Source organism: Pristis pectinata, chromosome 5 (assembly GCF_009764475.1).
Source record: "Pristis pectinata isolate sPriPec2 chromosome 5, sPriPec2.1.pri, whole genome shotgun sequence".
Taxonomy (NCBI): Eukaryota; Metazoa; Chordata; class Chondrichthyes; order Rhinopristiformes; family Pristidae; genus Pristis; species Pristis pectinata.
The window spans coordinates 65,651,403-65,663,945 of record NC_067409.1 but is presented as its reverse complement, the minus strand read 5'-3'; positions in this window follow the sequence as shown (position 1 = coordinate 65,663,945).

Here is a 12,543-nt window from a genome sequence, read left to right as displayed (position 1 = left end):
AGTGGAATGTCTAATAATATCATTCTCTAACATATATTCAATCTCTTGGTCAACAAGTTTACTCTTTTCTACATTCATTCGATATGGGTTGTTTGATTGGCTTTGCATCCCCAACGTCAACGTCATGATTAGTTATTGACGTTCTCTTTGGAACATCCTGAAACAAATTTTGAAATTTTAGAATTAACTGCTTCATCTGTTGTTTTTGCGTAAGTTGTAAATGTTCCAACTTTGTATCAATGTTTTCTAGGAGATTTTGGTTTCCCAACTTCGGTGATACAATGTTTGGTCTAAACTGATCTTCCCCAGCCTCATCTTCAGATATCCTTGGGTCAACACCCACATTATCAACCATGGCCACAGCTGTACTCTTCTCGTAATAAGGTTTAAGCATGTTTACATGACAGAGTTGTTTTTTCTTACATCGATCAGGTGTTTCGATCACATAATTTAAATCATTAATCTTAGACTCAATTATGTATCGTCCATGAAATCGGGCCTCGAGAGGGTTGTTTTGAATAGGGAAAAATACTAACACTTTATCTCCCTTGAGCGAGTATGTTTATCAAAGTATGTTTTCATTTTCATTTGGCTTGTTTTCAAATTCGCTCTCGCTAACTGGCAAACTCTCTGCAGCCGATTTTTAAATGTCTGAACATAGTCCAATAAATTCAAAAGCATCTCCTCATTAACTAATTGTTCTCTTAGCAATTCTAAGGTCCTTTAACCTGATGTCCAAATACAAGTTCAAAAGGACTGAACCCCAAGGATTCCTGCACTGACTCCCTTACTGCAAACAAAAGTAAATGAATCCTTTCATCCCAATCCTTTGTGTTTTCAAAGCAATAAGTCTTCAGCATATTTTTGAGGGTAGCATGAAATCTCTCCAGAGCTCCCTGAGATTCTGGATGATATGCAGATGATACAATCTGCTTTGCTCCCAGCTCGTAGACTAATTGTTGAAATAAACCTGACATAAAGTTACTCCCCTGGTCAGATTGGATTTCTTTTGGCAAACCAACCAAAGTGAAAAATTTTAAAAGAGCCTTTGACACAGTCTTGACCTTAGTATTTCTGAGCGGTATTGCCTCTGGAAATCTAGAAATTACACACATGATGGTTAACAAATACTGATTCCCAGCTTTAGACTTTGGCAATGGGTCAACACAGTCCACAATCACCTTCAAAAAGGGTTCACCAAAAGCAGGAATAGGCTGTAAAGGAGCCACAGGGGGACTTTGATTCAGTTTACCTACCATCTGACATGTGTGACAAGTTCTACAAAACATTACAACATTCTTCCTCACCCGAGACCAAAAGAATTGTTTCAAAATCTTTCTTATAGTTTTATTCACACCAAAATGACCACCTAAAGGCATAATATGGGCCAGGTTTAAAATCTCATTCCTATAAACTTTAGGAACCACAACCTGGTGAATAACTTCCCATTGCTCATTAGCAGGGACATGAGGAGGTCTCCATTTCCTCATTAGCACTCCATTCTTGACATAATATCCAGTTGGCACCGTCTCAATCTCATCACTTGAGAGTGTTTTTTCTCTCAATTCAGTAAGCTCAAGATCTTTAGTCTGCTCCACTATAAATTCCTTCCTGGATAGAGACACATCTTTATATTCAGGCTCAATACAAGGATTTTGATCTTCAAGTGAAGACAGAAAAGTCTCGGACAAGTCATCATAACTTGCATCCTGTTTAGGGCTGTCACAAGGAACAAAATCAGGCTGCACAGGACAATCGGCCTAGGCTAACTCTTTAGCCCCAGCTCGAGTCACTGCACAGGATGGATAAACATCTGGATTGTTCTTGGACTTATCAATAATTGGTTTGGTCAGTAACTGTACCACAGGGACAATTTTTCCTCCTGCAAGGTCATTCCCTAATAACAAAGAAACTCCTTCCACTTGTAAACTAGGTCGTATCCCTATCTTAACAGGTCCTTCTATGAACTCTGACTTTAAAATTACCTGGTGCAAGGGTACAGACACAGTGTCACCTGTAATACCTCGCACTAGATTTACCTCGCCAGTATCAGTTTCTTCACCAAAATTTAAAACACTGTCCAACAAGATGGATTGGGAAGCCCCAGTATCTCTAAGGATTTTCACTGGCACTTGGGGTGACCCAACGTTCAGTGAGACAAAAGCCTCTGATACATAAGAATGGAATTCTTCCCTAACCTCATCCAACACTGCAGCCTTTACTTCTGGCAAGGACTGATCTTTAACAACATGTCCAAAACCCTTTTGATTTTTGGGTTTAACCACGTGAAAACAAGCATTTGGCACAGCCTCCTTTTCTTTCTTTTTCTTCAAGAGGGAAAAATTAGCTATCATGTGACCAGGTTTCTTATAGTAATAACAAGTGCTCTCAGCAGGTTTCTCCAACACTGGCTTTCAATCATCCTTCCCCTTTTGACAACTTCCCAATTTAATCTCCGGTTTACCTGGATTGTCCTTATAACTCTTTTGAAAGGTCTTAGTTTGTCCCCATTTGGATTTATGGGTTAAAGCATACTCATCTGCCAACCTAGCAGTTTCTTGCAAAGTTTCCATCTCCTTCTCATTTAGATATGTTGTTATTTCAACTGGGACACACTTTTTAAAGTCCTCCACTAAAATCAATTCACTCAATCTATCACAAACCCCATCTATATTTTTAGACGTGCACCATCGTTCAAAACATATTCTCTTTCCATTGGCAAATTCCATGTACGTCTGGTCTGCAGACTTCCTCAGGTCTCTAAATTTCTGTCTGTAAGCTTCAGGTACCAATTCATAAGCTTTAAGCACAGCTTGTTTTTCCTTCGTATAATCAGCTGCATCCACAACAGACAAGGCAGAATAAACTTGTTGAGCTTTACCTTTAATCACACTCTGTAACATAAGAGCCCATCTGTTCCGTGGCCACTTTGAACTCTCAGCAACTTTTTCAAAATGTTGGAAATACTGATCAACCTAATCTTCCTCAAAAGGGGGGACTAATCAAACCTCCCTACTGGCTAAAAAAAATCATCAGAATCAGATTCCAAACTCCTTCGCTTCACCATTACGGCACAACATGGTGGGCCGAAGGGCCTGTTTTGTGCTGTATGGTTCTATGGTTCTATGGTTCATTGCTAACTCATGTTGCCGCTGTTTCTCCTTTTCTTCCCTATCCAGCTCCATCTTCCTCATTTCTATCTGGGCATTTATCTTCCTTTGCTCTGTCTCAGCCTCTAACTTCTTTTGTTCTAGCTCTAGTTTTCTTTGTTCTCGTTTGGCCTCTATCTTTGCTAGCTGCAACTGAGCATCAGAAATCACTGGTTCACTCCCAGGAAACTGTTATAACACCTCCTCCCCAAACACCTTCTCCTCCACATAATGGCCGGCTATCAATCTCTGAATATCTGCCTTTCTCATAAACCACGTTACTGCTTCAAGGTTTAGCTCTGTAGCAATTTTCAACAAATCATTCTTCCTCATCCCCTGCAATCCCACAGAGGTTGGCTTTTTCAAAAATGTATCCATTGTTGCTGGTTTCCACACATGCAAGCCAATCAAAAAGGAATGTACCAGGCCGACCAACAATCAGTCATCCAATAAGACCCAATTTGTTCAAACCCAGACCTCTCGTACCAGTCTTGAGTTCAATCTCGGACTACTCTCATCAATCTTGGGATCTATGCCGGATGATCCCCCAATTTTGTTATGTACCAGCAACAATAGAAACACACTGAGCCATGTACAAGTGTTAAAAACTATTTTATTAATAACTACTTGTAATGATAAGAAAAGTAAAAATGTTGGATATCAAATATAATCCCCAAAACTAAACTCGAAGTGCGTGTGTGGCAAATTCCCAAACTCCAAGTTCAGGAATAGTTCTCAAAGTTCAGTTCAGCAAATCAATAAGGTGAAACGTGAGCAAAGGCTTTTGCAAAACCACAGTTGACTGAAGACAAAATGTAGAGAGAGAATATAGAGAGAAATTATGAAATCCAGATGTTCCACGATGGAACTCATATGACACCTCAATCACTGATGATCTCCATTGCTTTGTTCCAAAGTATCTTCCAACCTGGAAGGCATTCGAGATGTGGCAGTCGACACAAATACCTGTTTCCCTCTACAGGTTAATGACAAAGTGGACTCCACTTGTTTGCTCCAAAAATCCATACATGGATTGTGGTGACAGACACAGTTATTGTTCTTCATCCATTGTTATGGAGACCAGTAGTCAGTGTCTCTGTCTCTCTCTCTCTCTCTGTCTGTCTCTCTCTCTCTCTCTCTCCCTTCTCGACTCACTTCGACTCACTGAGCAAAAACCATCAGCATGTTGTAATCTTGCTGTCATGACGACACCACACACGCACTACTACTCTACTATCCAGGTGCCTTAAAGGGACCTTCACCAAATAGCAACCTGGCTCGTAACAGGTGAAAGGTGAAATATATAAGGGGAATCTAAGGGGAAACTTCTTCACCCAGAGGATGGTGCAAGTGTAGAATGAGCTGCCAGCAGAAGTGGTAGATGAGGGTTCAATTGTAACATTTAAGAGAGGTTTGGATAGGTGCATGGATGGGAGGGGTTTGGAGGGATATGGTCTGGGTGCAGGTAGATAGGACTAAGTAGAAGATCAGGTGACATGGACTAGATGGGTTGAAGGGCCTGTTTCTGTGACTATATAACAATTACCCTTAACTTTTCCTCTTCAAATGGGAACCTCCCTACCTCCCTACATGTGAAGTATACCACTTTTCTAAATTATTCCTTTTTTTGTGATTTGGCCATTATTGCCCATTTCTAATAACACCAGGAAAGCAGTGATGTCATCTTCTTAAAATACTGAAGGCACTCTGATATACATAGGTACTCCCACAGTCCCATCAGGGAGAGAGTCACAGGGTTTAGAAGAAGCGACAATGAAAGAGCAGTGATTGATTTCCTCCTTAGAATTGTGTGTGACTTGGTGGAGAACCTGCAGGTGATGGTGTTCACTGAGGCCTTTGTCCTTCTTGGTGATAGAGGGTATAGGAGCTATTGTTAGAATCGTCTAAGTATGGGACCAAATACTCTGGCTGAGGACAGTGGTTGATAACTGTTTACAAAACACAACAGTTGATTTGCACAGAGCATGCTCCCAAGAAGTGGAATGGATACTGACCACATAATCTGTTTCAGGGATGCTAGTTGAGGAATAAATATTGGCTGGGACACTGACAAGAATTTGACAGGTTTATTTCAAGCAAACACCAATGATATTTGGTGCTTATCTGAGAAGACAGAAGTCAGTTTAGTACCTCATCTGAAATGTGACACCTCGCTCTGTAAACCTCTCTCTTTACTGCACTAAAGTGTCAACCTAGATCTTGTGCTCAACTCTCTGTGACAGGTCTTGATTCCATACCATCTTGACTTAGAGTTAGAACAAGAGCTGGCACAAAAACAGTAATATCCATTCCAGGGAAAGACAACGAAGCATAACAGTGCAGTTCAACATTTAGCATTCCATCAAACCAATTTCCATTCTTGTCCACAAGTGACTCAACAGGAAATGCTCATTATCAATCTGTACCTTGTGTTATATGTAGAGTGAATGGAATGTGTTTTATTCAAGAAACAATTGCAATAAAGTGATTGGCAGTAACATGTATACTGCAAGTCTCAAAGTACAAAAGGTTGTATCATATCTTTCAGCAAGCTTACAGCAAGAAAGAAGAAGATATAACATCGGCTTATTGACTTCCTTTGGAGTTGGATCTATATTATGAAGACAGAAGATTGTAACCATACTTTTTAAGACAATGATTGTAAATATTCAGCTGGGTTAAATAAAACCAAACTTAATTACATAAAAAGATTTTAAGACAAAAATGACAGGATGGAATTATTTTCATACCACACAAATGTCAAAAGTGAATACAGATTGTTCCAGGAAGGATAAAATCCAGGATTCCGGCACATGAATCATGAAAATTAATTCATGTCAGATTGAAAAATCTTGCAATTAAACATTAACTTCAGACTTTTCTCTGGAATCAATCTGTCATTTGTTCTTTCCTGAAAAACACAATGAGAATAAAACGGACTTGTCTGGTAAGAAATGTCATGACCTCTTTATCAGAAAATGTTGCCAGCGTAAAGAAGATTAAAGTTTCTAAAGGGAAAAGCGACCTTGAGGAGATACAGCCATACATTTAAGAGAGAAAAAAAACACTCATTCATAAATTAATGATGAAAAGGTTCTTATTGAGGCTAATGGGAGAAGTGAATGGAAAAAAATCTGAGGAAAATAAAACTTCTCAAAAGAGGGTAAATGTAATTAGTTACCTTTATGTCACAAGATAGATGGATACATAGATCAGAAAGGTTTCTGAGAAGACTGGGTTAAATTTAGGAAGTAACTTAACTGCAGTTAAGAATATTGGAAATTTTAAACCCAGCCAAGGACAAATTTAGAACATGGAGATGGACTTGCCCCATTGTTTCTAGAGTGCAAAAGAAAGAAGTACATTGTATAATTTAGTTTATTAATTTCTTTGCCATCACATCGGCCCAGAATTTACAGATGTAATAAGACTGTCAACACAGGCCTCCACTACTCTCAAGAAAGCTGGTAGCAGCTGTACAGTACATATGAAGTAAAACATGGAAATCCAGAAAATGTTCACAGGGATACTATGCTCCTCCACAAGATGTTTTTTGCACTCTTTGTAGATCCAACCAATGCAAAATCTGTGATCTGACAGGAACTTCAAATTCATTGTATCATTCACATGAAAAAAGTTGCAACTTTTAAGTATAGTTGAATGAGGTGCAACTGTGTTTCTTAAGATGTGTTAAACCATAATTGCTATTAAACAATATTCCTGTCCCTGAAAAAATAATTTTATGATTGACATGCTCTTCCCTCAGAACAATATTTGAAGATACCATGATTTCCAAAATAATAAAAATATGTATTTTTGTGGGTTCCTGTCATGCTTCATCTTTTACATTTATCCAATATGTATATCCCAATCTTTATTTTACTTTTACATAAAATATTTTTAAAGTCATTAAGAACCCCTGTCATTTGTTTCCTTGTTTGCCAGAACTCTTAATTTGCTTGATAGTGTTGCTGTTACTAGGTGCTGCAGAAAGGAAGTTCTGGGCTGCAAATTCCCCAGAAGTTAACCACTTAAAACAGTGTGGGAAGCAGTCTCGAGGATATGTGTCTGTGTGATCCTTCACCAGAAAATCTGCACTAACATGACAACTGATAAATGAGATGATGCATCATGTTCATCTCATCAGTGGAGATATTGATTATTAAAAGGTTAAATTCCACCTTAAAAGCCAACCTTATCCAGCCAAGTTAAAACATTTTCATGAACATTCTCTCCATTCGTTACATGAAAGAATTAGAAGAAAGTCATCATTTGAAAGAATTATGGAATTATAAAATGTTACATTAGAGGCTACTTAGCACATTAAATCTGTGTTGATGTTCATTCTGCATGAACATTTTAGCTTATATTGACACATATCAATTTGTCATCAGGGTTATGGGAGGAAGATGGGAAGACACTGACTAAAATTCTCCCTTGCAAGCTCTACTAGTTTAATGACACTTAATCTATGATATTTAGGGATTTATCTCTATCTCCTTATTTGTCATTCTCTAGTCAAAACTTAAGAAACTTATAACGAGACTTTCTGTGACTTTTTATATAATTTCATCCAGAATCTTGAAAGTTAATCTGCAGTTCTTATGATTTGTCTACCTTAAGCCTAAATAACTTATATAGTTCAATTGTTATTTAAGTAATAAGCCCTCTCTTGAAAGTCATAAAGGCAAACATAAAGTGATATCAACTTCTATTCCGATAGCAGCTTTAATGTGCCAAAGTGTGATCAGATAAATATTGATTGATGCCCATGGGGATTTCAGGACAGGTGAAGATTTGCTCTAAGAGATTGATTTAAAGGAATGTCTTTTAGGAAAGGAGAAGTGAATATTTCTAAGGTAAGAATTCTTTAGTTTAGTTTCTTGGAAGCAGAAGACATGACTACCAGTTGTGAAAGAGATGAGCAAGAGGCCAGAATTAAAGGCTGCTACTTAAATGGAGTGAGATTATTAACTGTCAACATTCAGAGACATCAGAGTGTTCTGATATATTAAACACGTAAGGTTAGCATGCAGACAGGCCATGGCAAATGGACTGTTGGTCTTTAGGAGGGGTGGAGTACAAGAGTAGTGAAATGTTGCTGCAAGTTTACATGACTTTGGTGAGACCATTATTAGAGTTTAGGTGTCCATTTTTAAGGAAAGGTATATTTGCTTTAACAAAGGTATAGTGAAGATTCATTAGATTGATTCCTGGGTTGAGGAGGTTATCCTCTGAAGATTCATAGAGCAGCATGAGCTGAGATAAATGTTAGCTGATGTCATTGAAACAAGTAAAGTTCAAATAGAGCAGAGGTTTTCAACCTGCCAGGGGGTCCACCAGCAAGCCAGGAAAAAAATGGGCAAGCAACCTGTTACAAAGATGTAGCTTACTTGCTTGCTCCAGTTTTCCACTATTCAGAAAATCTGCCATATCTATTCTATCTGTTATCGGCGGCAATCTTAAAGACTTAGAAGGTGTTCCCTTCTGGTAAACTGCTGCTTAATATTCGATTTGTGTAGTCAGAATAGTAGTCAGTAGTGTTCACTACTCACTACTATTCTGTTGTGCACTGTAGTGTTAGCGAGACTGAGTGACGTTGTTGGTGTGCTTCCTTACCGTGCATTTACGCCACAGTGACACCATTGTTAAACGAAAATTGCGCAAGTGTGTAAATTTTAGATTAGTTTTGATAATTTTGTTTATCAGTAATAGTAATTAAACTGTCCAGCATGTATTGCTGAGTATGGAGAAATTTCTGAAGAGAAAAGCTGACCAGAAACTGGAAGATTCTGATGACGAAGGGGATAAGGCTGACCAAAAGAGAAAACAACGCAAGTACGATCCAGAATACATTTCATATGGCTTCTTCGCAGTGGGGTCAAATGCGGACCAACCTCTCTGTGTTGTGTGTTTGCAAACACTGTCCAACGATGCAGTGAAACCAGCGAAATTGAAGCACCATTTAACAACAGTGCATCCAGATATTACCAGTAAGCCGAAGGAATATTTTGAGCGGCAAAAAGAGCTGTACCTCAAGCAGAAAGGCAAAATGACAGCCTGCGCCACTGTAAATGAGAAGGCCCTTCGCGCATCATATTTGGTAGCATTACGAATAGCACGTTCCAGAAAGCCTCACACAATTGGAGAAGAGCTTATACTGCCTGCAGCAGTAGATATGTGCGAAGTTGTACTGGGAAAAGAATCCAGTCAAAAACTGAAAGCCATTCCACCGTCTGATAACACAGTAAGCAGAAGAATTGGCGATATGGTGGAAGATATACAGAGCCAGCTGATAGCACATCTTCAGCAAGTCAGATTTGCGATTCAGCTTGATGAAAGTACTGATGTTGGAGTGCTGAGCAGTTGTTGGTTTATGTTCAATATCGCTGGGAAGGAGAGGGTTTGGAAGACTTTTTGTTTTGCAAGGCGCTCCCAGGGCGTACAACCAGTGAAGAACTTTCCCGTGTGCTTGACACTTCTTCTGTACAATCGGCATTGGCGTGGACAAAGTGTATTGGAGTATGCACGGATGGTGGTGCCACAATGACGGGACGGAAGTTGGGTCTAGTCGCACATGTGAAAGAAGTGGCTCCACATGTAGCAGCTACCCACTGCATGATTCACTGTGAGGCTTTGGCTACAAAGGATATGGATGAAAATCTTGCGGATGTGTTTTCCACGTGCATTAAAATCGTTAACTTTATCAAAGCCTGGCCGCTCAATCGTTTGTTTGAAAACATATGCCATGAAATGGAAGCTGAGCATAAGCTTTTGTTGCTACATAGAGAAGTCAGATGGCTGTCATGAGGCCGCGTTGTGCAGCGTGTATATGAATTGCGAGATGAACTGCTCATTTTTCTAAATGAACACAACGGATCATTGGCACAGTTCTTGACAGATGAGACATGGGTTGCCAGATTAGCTTATCTTGCAGATATTTTCAACATTTTGAACAGCTTTAATCTATCATTGCAAGGACCTGGCTCAAATGTTCTGAAAATGCATGACAAAATCAATGCCTTCCAGAAAAAACTCCATATCTGGAAGGGAAGATGTGAGAAAGGCGTCTGTGATATGTTTCCATTGCTGGCTGACTTTCTGACAGTGAACGAGACTAAGACAGAGGCAATTGTGAGCACAGGTTTGAACCATATTCAACAGCTGTCACATTATTTCCATGAGTATTTTGGCGACGATGACATGAGCATGTTTGATTGGATTCGAAATCCGTTTGAATGCATGCTTACTGATTTAACTGGACGTGAACAAGAAGAATTGGCTGAACTGTCATCTGACAGGACTTTGTGCTTGCAGTTCAATCGAATGTCACTGTTGTCGTTCTGGATAGCATGTTTCCAGGAGTATCCACTGCTGTCTGGCAAAGCCATCAATGTTCTGTTACCATTTGCAACCACTTACTTGTGCAAAATAGCATTTTCTGCAGTCACTGCCAGGAAAACCAAATACAGATCAAGACTGAATATTGAAGATGACATACTTGTATGTTTGTCGCACATACCACCACGTTTGGACAAACTCTGCAGTGCAAAACAGGCACAAACTTCACATTGAACTGAACACTGAAAGACACCGCTGGTAATTATCGGTGATTGAAATAGTCACTATTTCAATAGGGCCAATGTGCAATGTTGTACACATGAATTATCGATTGTTTGATTTTGTGGGCTTTGGGGGTCCGCCATCTAACAAGGACATGTTCTGAGGGGCCACAGCATGAAAAAGGTTGAAAACCACTGAAATAGAACAACAAACAATCTTCTGGAGGAACTCAGTGAGTCAAGCAACATCAGTGGTAGGAAAGGACGTTGATGTTTCAGGTCAAAACATTGCATCAGAACCCTCTTGTAGATTGTTTGTTGCTCCAGGTTCCAGCATCTGCAGCTCCTTGAGTCTCCAAGATTCAAATGGAGCTTTACAGGGTAAATGGGTGGGTCTAAAACTAGCAGACATGGTCTCAGGATAAGGGGTCACCATTTTAGTCTGAGATAGGAAGAAACATCTTTGAAGTTTGTGCATTTCTCTACCAAGGGAGCTGTGGAAACTGAATCACCTGGGGTAGATAGATTTTTGGATCAAAGGATATAGAGAGCTATGGGAATTAAGAGTTATGAAGTTGTAAAAAGGATTCAAGAATACATGAAATAAAATGAATACATGAAGTGTAACATTTTCAGTTCCTCAGCCTGTTCTGCCTTTCAACAAGATCATGGCTGATCTTTTACCTTAGTGCCATTTTTCTGCAGCAACCCCATATCCCTTGATTCCCTTACTACCCAAAAATCTATCAACGTTTTATCTTGTATATATTCAGTGAATGAGCCCACATGACATCCTTTGGTAGAAAATTTCAAAGATTCTCAACCATCTGGGTAAAGAAATTTCTTCTTATCTCTGCCCTGAATGGCCAAACGTTTATCTTGAGACTGTAAGCCCTGGTGCTAAACACAGCAGCCAGGGGAAACACCATAGATAAAAGGAGAAATATTGGAAGCAACATGTCGGTCTGCATTTACGGAAAGGGAAGCAGAATTACTGTTGCAGGTCCAGCAGAACTGAAGAAGGGTCTTGACCTGAAATGTTACTTCTCTTTCTCTTTCCACAGATGCTGCCTGACCTGCTGAGTATTTCCAGGATTTTCTGTTTTTATTTCAGATTTCAAATATCTGCAAATTTTTTTTGATTTTCAGAGGAAATACCATCCATGCGTCTACTCTGTCAAGTCCCTTATGAATTTTGAATTCCTCAATGAGATCACCTCTCACTTTTCTAGAGAGCATAGGCTCATACGAATTAATCTATCTCATAGGAATCTCCAATGCCCCTTCCTCTCCTTTCCCCACACACACCCCCATCCTAGGAGTTCATCTGGTGAACAATTATTGCACTTCCTCAGCTTGTGAGATGAGACCAGCACACAATATTCCAGGAATAATCTCATCAAACCTGTCATTTCAATAAATTGTCTTTCCTCCTGTTTTAAAATCCCCTATCAAGAAAGGCTGATGCACAATTTGTTTTCCTAACTGATTGCTCTGCCTGTATGCTAACTTTCAGTGATTCAAGTACAAAGAGACCCAGGTTTCTCTGAACACCAACACCTTTCGATATTTTTCCCTTTAAAACATATTCTGCCTTTTTTACTATCAAATGATGAATCTACATATTTCCACACTATACTCCACTTGTTCAGTCGTGTTGGATTAGGGTCCAGATTGTTGCTTTTATTGTGTTTTTCCTTGTAGTTATAGCTTTATTTACTCTTGTTTATATGTTTGTATAATCATGTTTGTCTGTAAACTTTTAGTAATGTAGTACATTTGGTTCTCTGCTTCTGTAGTTTCTTTGTCTGAAAAGCTGAAGTGTGACTCAG